Source organism: Eurosta solidaginis, chromosome 4 (assembly GCF_040869045.1).
Source record: "Eurosta solidaginis isolate ZX-2024a chromosome 4, ASM4086904v1, whole genome shotgun sequence".
NCBI classification, from domain to species: domain Eukaryota; kingdom Metazoa; phylum Arthropoda; class Insecta; order Diptera; family Tephritidae; genus Eurosta; species Eurosta solidaginis.
In genome coordinates this window covers 13,228,523-13,238,564 of record NC_090322.1, presented here as the reverse complement: position 1 = coordinate 13,238,564, position 10,042 = coordinate 13,228,523, and the positions used below count along the sequence as shown (strand labels likewise).

At 37.3% G+C, this 10,042-nt stretch overlaps 1 long non-coding RNA gene across 2 annotated transcripts; it reads right to left on the bottom strand.

Moving 5' to 3' along the window:
- Window positions 1–2,373: 2,373 nt before the first annotated feature.
- LOC137247640 (uncharacterized) lies at window positions 2,374–4,429 on the bottom strand. 2 transcript variants are annotated; one of them, XR_010951872.1, is made up of 5 exons: window positions 4,232–4,429; window positions 3,888–4,164; window positions 3,569–3,820; window positions 3,022–3,498; window positions 2,377–2,843 (listed from the first exon to the last, which is right to left on the bottom strand). It is a non-coding gene; the product is annotated as an uncharacterized lncRNA (long non-coding RNA). The 2 variants fall into 2 exon arrangements; XR_010951871.1 differs by having other exon boundaries at window positions 2,374–2,843; window positions 3,888–4,429.
- Between the last annotated feature and the right edge of the window lie 5,613 nt (window positions 4,430–10,042).

Genomic DNA, 10,042 nt, shown 5'->3' with positions numbered 1-10,042 from the left:
CTAGAGTTGGCAAATATCCGTGTACCTGTGATTTTGTCACAGGTACTACATGATCACAGCTGAACGCTGTGACTGCTTCTGAGGAATAGCCGTGACTGACCGACTGTGACAGCATCTGCACTTCGTTCACAATCACGTTTAATTATAATCTCAATCACATGAGTCAATGAATCTGTGATTCGTGCTGTGACTAATTAGCAGCAGATGGCGCAGTCGCCATGTAAAATCATGCATGTATATGTATTTGGAATGGATATTTTTTTTGCATTCCGTTTTGAATACGGTTTCTATTGATGTGAATACGTCTGTTACATACGTTCTGAAAATCGTTTCATTTTTAATTTTCGCGTATTGACTGGACTGGGGAGATTTGGAGTGTAGCACTTTAAGCTTAAAGTTTTATAAAAATTAATTATTTATGAAAGATGTTAAAAAAATCCAAAACCAGTTTCCTATGGCAGTTTTTTGAAAAGGTGGATCATTCTTTTTCCACATGCAATATTTGCAAAAGCAAAATATCTTATAAAACATCGACCAGTAATTTGAAGAGACATATGATTCGGAGGCATCCGACCGTACAACTGGAAGAGCTTGCGGTAAATTTTAACGACTTCCAAGATTTGTTAGTGTCCCTGTGTATGTATGCATTTCCCTTTGCAGGGTAAACCTCAACCTATCGAAATTGAACCTGTCATTGATACCACCGAAGAGCAGCCATCAACTTCCAGTGCAGCACCAAAACGGATGACACAATGCAAAATTATAAAAAAAACTATCGCCCAATTTCAAAAGAGGGTTTGAATATCAAGCTTCTGCAGTTATTTACTATAGACTTACAACCATTCAGCGTTGTAGACGACAGAGGATTCAGGGAATTTGTGAAATCTTTGAACCCTATGTACATACTCCCAAGCAGACGGGTAGTTTCCAAAACCATGATTCCTGCTTTGTACGAACAGTGCAGACATAAAATGCAAGGAATGACACAAGGCGGCAACAAATTTTGTATTACAACGGATTTTTGGACTTCAAGAAATGTTTCTAGCTTCATTGCTGTGACAGCACATTTTGTATCACCGGAGTTGGAGCTGAAATCCATACTATTGTCGGCTTCAGAGCTCAATATTAACCATACGGCCGAAAACTTAGCTAACGCGATACACAAAATTGTCTGTGACTGGAATGTAGAAAGAAAAATTTTGCTTTCTGTTTCCGATAATGCCAACAACATAAAATGTGCCCTTACAACAAAGTTGAATTAGAAACATTTTGGATGTATGGCTCATACAATGAATTTGATTGTTAAAGATGGGTTGCGTGTAACGGAAGTTGCTGAAATAATCGATAAGATCAAAGGTATAGTTACCTATTTTAAGAAAAGTTCTTCAGCCAATTTTTTTTTCTTCAGCCAACGCAGCCTTTCTGAGCTATCAACGAAACAGTGGCAGGGACCCGTTGAAGCTGATTCAACAAGTTGGGACTAGGTGGAACTCTACTCTTGCAATGATGGAACGATTCGCTGCGCTTGAGGAAGCAGTAAAATGTACGCTAGTTATTTTAAACAGGGGCCTTTTAACCTTGTCCAGTGAAGAATGGAAAATAGTCAAAGATTTATGTATAATATGTCAACCATTCAAAGACGCTACAGTAACCATAAGTGGCGAAACGTATTGTACGGGATCCCTGGTAATACCGATTACAAATGGTCTTCAGGACGTCTACAGGCATTTGCTAACAAAAGTTTGGCCCTATCCTGTGCGCAAGGTTATAGACATTTTTGTAAATGGTATTCGGGAACGATTGGGCAATATCCAAAAAAGCAACACATTTTCTGTAGCTACATTTTTGGATCCTAGGTTTAAATTAATAGCATTGACGGATGAACTAGCTGCAGAAAATTGTAAAAAAATTGTGAAAAGTAATCTTGTGGAACTGTACAGGGCAGAATCGGCTCCCTTGTCTGAGAGTGTAGACGAACCTGCAGAATATTTTCATTCCATTTGGAGCACTTTCGATCAATATGCCAACCAAAATAGACCGAAAGGCAGTGCTGAAGCAAAAAGCATCATTGAAATGCAGCGGTATTTAGAGGATGGAATAGTTTCCATAACAAACAATTCATTTCAGTGGTGGCGCGAAAATAAATATAAATACCCTAAGCTAGCAGATTTGGCAAGGAAATATTTATGTGCACTAGCATCTTCTGTTCCATGTGAAAGTTTTTTCGAAAGCAGGCCAAATAGTTAGTGACCGTCGCTCACGACAAAGTGAAAAAAAACTGAGATGCTTATCTTCTTAAACAGTAATCAAAGTTTTGTATAACATTTTTAAATTAAACGCATCCAAAAAAATATTTTACTAAGATTGATTGAATATGTATTTATATTTAATTTTTTTCTGTATGTACGAATATATACAATTTTTGCAGTTTTATTTCATAAAATATTTTTGGTACCTGTATTTAAATGTTAATTGAACTAAAGGCTGACTATGATAAAATAAAAAGAATTTGATAACAAAAAATTGGGTTTTAAAATTACCACTTATTTATTTATTTAGTAGTCTACCAATTTAACAATTAATCAGATTAAATATAGTTACGGATTACAGATAAATTACAGAAGCATACAAATTGAACAAAATTATATTATAAAATATGTATATATTATTAAAGCAGTTGTCGGGATGGACTGTGATGCCGAGTAACAGGAATTGATTATTAGTGCTGTCGGAATGGAATGCTGTCAGCAGCTGATGTATATTTGTCCAGATGTTGCGATTTATTGGGTTTTAAAAGACGGCGAACCCCCCTAATTATCCACCTCGACCTCCTTATCATGTATCTAAAAGCGAAATTAAACATTTAATTCCTTTCATTATATATACAATGGTGCTTACAAATTATAAATAACGAGTACTCTACAATAACAACAACCTGCTACAACAACACCAACCCAAATCTTAAAATTAATAACTGACGCCTTTATTAATAGATGAAAAACGATTGCAATAATCTCTTACTTGTTCGGCGCACAACCACAGGTGCCCATCCTTTAACAACTTGAGAAAATCGAAACGCTCCTGTATTTGCATATTATGCGGATAACGTCCATCAATACATAAAGTTTTCCGCTCAACATTCGGCATTTCAACAATCATGTTGAGAATTTTATCCATATATGTAGTTAAACTGTTCGTAACAAGTATGATGAAAGTATAATCATTTGGCAAACGTTCAATTACTTGTTGGCGATTAAGTGTTTGCTGAGTGCGCGGAGCACGACTGGGCGAATAAACATACAAGCAACAAATTTCGCGTATTAAACGCTGGTAATACTTGACCTAATACTTATGGCGGTATTTTCTGGTTATGGGCAAGCGTTCAAAAAATCTTTAACACTATTTAGCCTTTAAACCATTCTTATCGTCCTCGGCAAGGCGCCTTATTAGTTCGAGAAGCCGTTCACTCTGACCCTTATTAGTGGCGGTCATACTAGCCTATAGTAAGAAAACATAGTGAAAATTTTAATTATTCTTAAATATCAATTAATGTTAATTTTGTATCTACTTGGAATGATTCAAACAGATGATCCAATTGTTCGGGCGTAAAATCCCAAGCTAATTTCGCCAAAAGGTCATGCACATTCTTAACAATTGCTTCATGTTTGTTAATCTGTGCACGCCATACTGCATCTAAATCTTCAAGTGTTGAGGCGTGTTCTTTTATAGAAATCGTATTTTCTTCTCCAGCTTTTCAACATATTGTAGCTGAGCAAGGCAAGTCTTTCGAGCACAAAACATCAGAAAGTTTGATATAATTCTAGTACCAAATAAAATCGCAATGAAAAAGCCAACATTTTTATATTAAATTGTTTACGTGTACTTACGCTCTGCCGTCAACCAATCCATTTCATCATCGGGCATACAATGCTATTGTTGTTGTGTACGATGTGAATATGAGCTTAGCACTATATTGATTTCATTTAGCGCATTCATTTTACCATTGAAGCTAGATACGTGTAATAGGCGCAATATCATTTTGAGACGAAACAATTCCAGATCACGTAAGAAATCCTCTTCTCCAGGCAAACGACTTGCTAACACACGTGCCGACTTTACAATACCATTAATATATTCGTTCCACCCCTCCGGTTTGGCTTCACACTTCAATTCATCATCAGAGAAACTATATAAGAAATCCAGCATAGCATTCTAAATTTGCATAAAGTACTTAGCAATGGTTGCAGCTGATGTCAACAGCTGCTCGTAGCATTGCTCAAATCAATGCAAGTGTCAATTGGTTATCCAGGCTCTTGTCGGACGTGCCGCCTTTTGTTTGCAGACCACAATGATACAGTTCCAACCAATCCTTTTGGATTTTTTAGTTTTTTTAAATATGACACTGTCATTTCGATGACAGTATCAAATGTTACATGTTTAGTGGAGAGCAAAAAAAGCTTTGAATGTGTGCGTGATCAACCACCGTCCGGTTGGTGATCAACCACCGTCTTGAAGGGTAGCTCTTCCTCTTCCTATGTCACAGTCACAGTCACGGATAAAATACGCCGTGACTGAGAGGTCACAATCACAGATAACATTGTTCCTCAAAAATCACGGGATCTGCCAACATTAATGACTACCGCAAATTTTGAAAACGGATATCGTCTACTTAGTGATGGATTGAAAGATATCGAGAAGTCGATTCTTCTTCAGAGTTGCACAACCAAAATATACGAGCATAATTCCATCATGAATGTGAACCATTGTGAATCAAACTAAAGCCCCCATTACTGATACTTAGCATCAGGCATGCTTAACCAACGAAACGATATCATTTCGTTACGATAATCAACGTTAATAAACGAAACGAAGTCATTTCGTTTCGTTTATTAACGTTAAGATCGTCAAATTAACGAAATGATTTCGTTTCGTTTTCTGCCATATCAAAACGAAATCAAATCGTTTATGTTGATTATTAATTTCAAACTATGCTGGCAAAGCTGATTGATGGCGGAGTCATTAAAGGTGAAAGCATTATCCAAGCTGATTGCAACTTTTCTCATGAATTTTGACAGTACGAACATTTCTCAGAGTATTTTTGACATTACCACCAACGAATTACACAAACAAATTACATAGAGTTTGTGTGTGTATGTGCGCTCGTTGTTGCCACCTTACGGCTTCACCATGGCTATAGCATTGCCAGCACAATTCAAACATAAAGTATCACGTTTTCGTTAACGTTTTTAACGTTAACGAAAGCTTTTCGTTTCGGTTAAAAACGAGATACAATTTATCTTGATAATTTCTTTATCGATAATATTTCGAAGTGTTTCAACGGAAACGGTGGAAATTTTTTGATAAACGATTAGCTTAACGTTAAGGTGCATCCCTGCTTAGCATAGACTTGACTTGACTTGGTGTAGACTTGGCAACTTAGCCACGATTATACTCCACTTGGCGCATACAATCTGGCATCATAATCAGCGTTGGAATTTATTTTTAAATAAATGTCAATTTGTAAGCCAAAATGTCAAAATGAAAAGGAAACAAACAAATGGCATCTCAAAATATAAACGTCACTTAGAACTTACATAGAAAATCAAAATTCAACAGATTTCTAAGTCAAGTTAAGTGTTGCTAAGTTTTGAGTAATCAGTAACATGCAATGTTCATTTAACAGAACTGTAAGTGACAGTTCTCAAGCCGTCAAGTCTATGCTAAGTATCAGTAATGGGCCCTTAAGTGTGATATCTTATCTGTCAACTGCCTGACATGATGTTCAATATGGCTACTTTTTAGCGTTTTCACAGGGTGTTCAATATGGCGACGCATAGGGCCGGCTATCTTCAGCGGATACAGAATGAGACAGCGATAGTCAATTACAAATCAGGTGATCGAATCACTTTGGAATTTTGACGTCTATACAGAAGATATCACACTTAGTTTGATTCACAATGATGTGAACCATATGGATCAATTTGTTGTTGCTTTTGCATGTTAAATTTCTATCCGTATCAGGATCACGCTTCATTGGAACGTAACAGATATGAGGTGAATAATAATTTCAAGTTACTATTGGCAAAGTGAGTAGATTAATAAGAGGGAGCATTGTAGTCGTTCATTCCCCACAAAAATTTGCCGTGTTTTTTAACACGCGTATATCCGTTTACGCTTAAACTTTATATTGACTGCTAAGAGACAAACTATAAATACACCTCTGAAATTGCTGCGCATAAATTTTGTCCTACTAAATTTCAATACGCATTATACTCAGATGTAACTGAAATATGTGTCTTTGTTTCACCCTGTACACTAATTCTATGTATTATATGTGTGTCCACAATTCATCGCAACTGATTCAGCTATATGTTATACCCTATGGCCATCAGAGCGTTGCGTCTCCGCTTTTCGCTACACCCTGTTGCTGTAGCTAGTTGTTTTACCACAGCCGCTAGATGGGTCTCCTAAGCATTATCTAAGCGAAGATAGGCGTTTTTTAACACGCGCAAACGGAACTTATACGCGCGTGTTAAAAAACACGGCTATTGTAAATTTTACCAAGTAGCGCAACGAACAGCTGATCGGTGAAAATTCGCACATTCAAACGCACAGTTCTCGACTCAGTTTCAAAAAAAAACTTTAGATTATTTAACTCAAATTTTAAAGTGAGATAATCCTTACGAATTTATGTGTATAGAATATATAAGGCGTTTTTGTTGTTATTAAAACAATAGTTTTATTTATATTAAAGCTTTTATCATGTTTTTTTTTTTTAACTTTGAAAAAACTCCCAACACCATTCCTTCATTATATGACGTTCGACTGCCTATTCCACTGCCTTCCACTCTATTCGCAACATAACCTCTATTTAAGCTGCCAAACTATATAGTAAACAATGCCCACAATTTGCCCCTGCTTCGTTTTCACCATCAGGATTAAAAAAGTCATGAGCCTAGATATTCGCGCAATTTTAGTGATGTAAATTCCATGGCGCCAGCGCCAATGCGGTGCCAGCTCAATGGTAGCTCCTTGACGCAATGACTCCAAGCGAATTTTTGGCGCTACTTAGTAGTGAGTGCGTTGTACATTTCACTTGCGCTATTGAATGAAACGATCTTTGTGTGTCAGGCACGAGTTTGGTGTTATTGGCGCTACTGGCAATGATGACACTCAGCTGATGACGGTAGCGCTGATACTTCAGCTTTTGAATCAGAGAAAGAATTAATGACCCGTGTAAATTATTATGTCTTTGGCTATTATTGGCTGTGACTTTGAACTAAATAAATGCTGCGGACATAACAACCAAAGTCATTTTTGAGTTTTATATTTTAGATTTAATGCACAATTAATATGGGTATGTTTCAGCAGCCAAATAATAACAGTAGTATTGCTAAAGTGCAGCTTAGTTGATGGAATGTAGCTAATTTCGTTGTGATGATCAATAGATTGTCAACATTTCGTTCAACGAACGCGCGAAATTTCCACATCTGCTCAAATTTTCCGAGATTTTCCATTGTTGATTTCACTTAAGCTGTTATGCCAATATTTTTCAGCCAGCTTACTTCAAATAGGTCACTTTTCCAAAAGCAAAATAAATTACAGCAAAGATTATAGAGTTAAACAGCCTTAAAAAATCAGCTATGTTGAGGCGGACAGCATAGCAAAAAGTATGGTGAATTTCTCTCGCAGCCGTCCTACAAATTCCACAAAGTTTTACAAGTCTACAATGTACCATCTTATAATTTTTAAAACCTTTGCTATTGGAAAAAATTCTCACCATAGGGCCTTTGTCAATCGGAAGTAGTTTACCATAGCGAGAAACCCTTCTACCATTGTGGATAAAACAAGTGTGATATCTTATCCGGTAATAGCAAAGATTATCGAAAATAAAGATGTTGCAGGCGCAAACTTCGGTGGAAAGCAGCGGAGCGTAACAAAATTCTAGTAGGTCACTTTCACCCCACCAAAAACTTCAAATAATTATTAAATAACAAATACAGACAGTGGTAGTTAACAAATTCTGCTGTGGGAAGTGGTGAATGTGACCTACTAGAAGTTTTGTGAAGCGATTTTTCGTCCCTGCAACATCTTTATTTTCGATAATATTTGGTAATAGTCTAAAACAGGGGTCGACTGCTAACCCGACAACAATAATTGGTAATTCTATACGACAGCATGACACTGGTAATACGCGTCCAAAAATATCGAAAGAGGAGTCAAAAGACGCGTATTAATCCTGAAAACAATAATCCGAAGCCCGAAATTAAAAATTGTATCTCTGTCCGGAGATATTTGCAGTTGAAGTTGACGATTTTCATAAGTGTTTTGCGCGGATATAGTTTTGGTCTCCAAAACGGTGTTGGACCCACCCAGGGTAATTTTTTTTTGCGCAAAAATACTATGAATACCAGCCCCCCCCCCCCCCCCCCCCCCCCCCCCTCCCCCCGTTTTCGGAGGGACCCGCGGGCAATTTTTCGGTGTTTCGTTAATATCTTTTGAACAAGTTAAAATTTTTATTTTCCGGTTTCGGATTATTAATACTGATGTCAAGACGCATCATTTGACACCTCTCTCGATATTTTTGGACGCGTATTAGCAGTGTCATGCTGTTGTATAGAATTACCCAATAATCCGAAGGCGGAAAATAAAAAGTTTAACTCATTCAAAATATATTGTTACGAATATTAGCAAAACTAAGGAGTGCTGCCATCTCCAGGCCGATGCTAAGCAGTGACGTGAATTCACATCAATAATTCAATCATTATGTATCTACATAAACGAATCAATAATTGCGTCTACACATATGTACACATTCCGACGAGCAACATTTACATACAAGGCAGCGAGAGATGAGATGTCACACACAGATGAATTTCCTTATACGCTTATGTGTGTGCGGGAGACTGTAAACTACAAACTCACATATGTACATCTGAGAAGCGCTAAAAAGTAGACAATTGTAAACAAGTAGGAACTATATGAGAACTATACACACACGAATATAGTTGGTAAGTTCTGGAAATGGAAGAGCCTAGAAGTATGCAGCGTAAACTATAAAAGCGGGGCAGGCGAGCAAGAAGTGATTCAGTTTGATTTGAGTTGTCAAGCAGTTTGATTAACACGATATCTAGCGAGCAATAGCAGTATTATTTTGAATAGTGGAGTTTCATTTGAGCTATCAGTTTGGTTATTAAGCTATTCGTTGCACAGTTTGAGTGTTATTGTGAAGTATTTTAATAAAGGCCATTTTTCCATTATTCAATATTGGAGTTATTTATTCAACAGTTTAGCGATACGAACCTAGCAAAAGGGCAAATAAGAGGATTTGCAGCAAATTCGTTACAATTGGTGTCAGAAGAGGAATTGTTGAATAAATTCTAGAGGACAACAAGGACATGGCAAAGTTAAGTGAATTGAAGATCCCCCAACTGAAGAAGGAGTTGGAGAGCCGTGGATTGAATACAAGCGGCGTTAAACTCGAACTTCAGGCACGGCTACGAGAAGCAATGGAAGCAGAAGGAATTGATGCGGAAGAGCATGTCTTTCATCTTGATGGCGAGGAGACAACAAAAATTGAAGAGAAGAACGAAATATCGCAGACGGTTACCAGTACAGACTTGAACATGATTTTAGCTGCAATATCTGCTCAAACATCGACAGTGTCATCTCAACTGGCATCACAACTAGAATCGCAGGAGACACTTTTAACATCCAAGATGGAAGCACAAGAGGCACGTATAACAGAAATGTCATCACAAATATCCACAAATATGTCATCACAGCTAGAAGAACAAAAGACATATATGGCAACCCAACTGAAAGAACAAGAGACACGCATAACAGTACAACTAGAAGCACAAGAGGCGCGTATATCATCAAAACTCGAAGCGCGCATGGACGAAAAAATAATGCAGTTTGAAGAAAAATTCGAGGCAGAGGTGGATGCGTTGAGAGGTCGTATACAGGAATTGCAACTTAATCGGCCGGCTGCTTCAGCGAGTAATACAAAGGTAAAAACTCCATCTTTTGACGGTTCTGT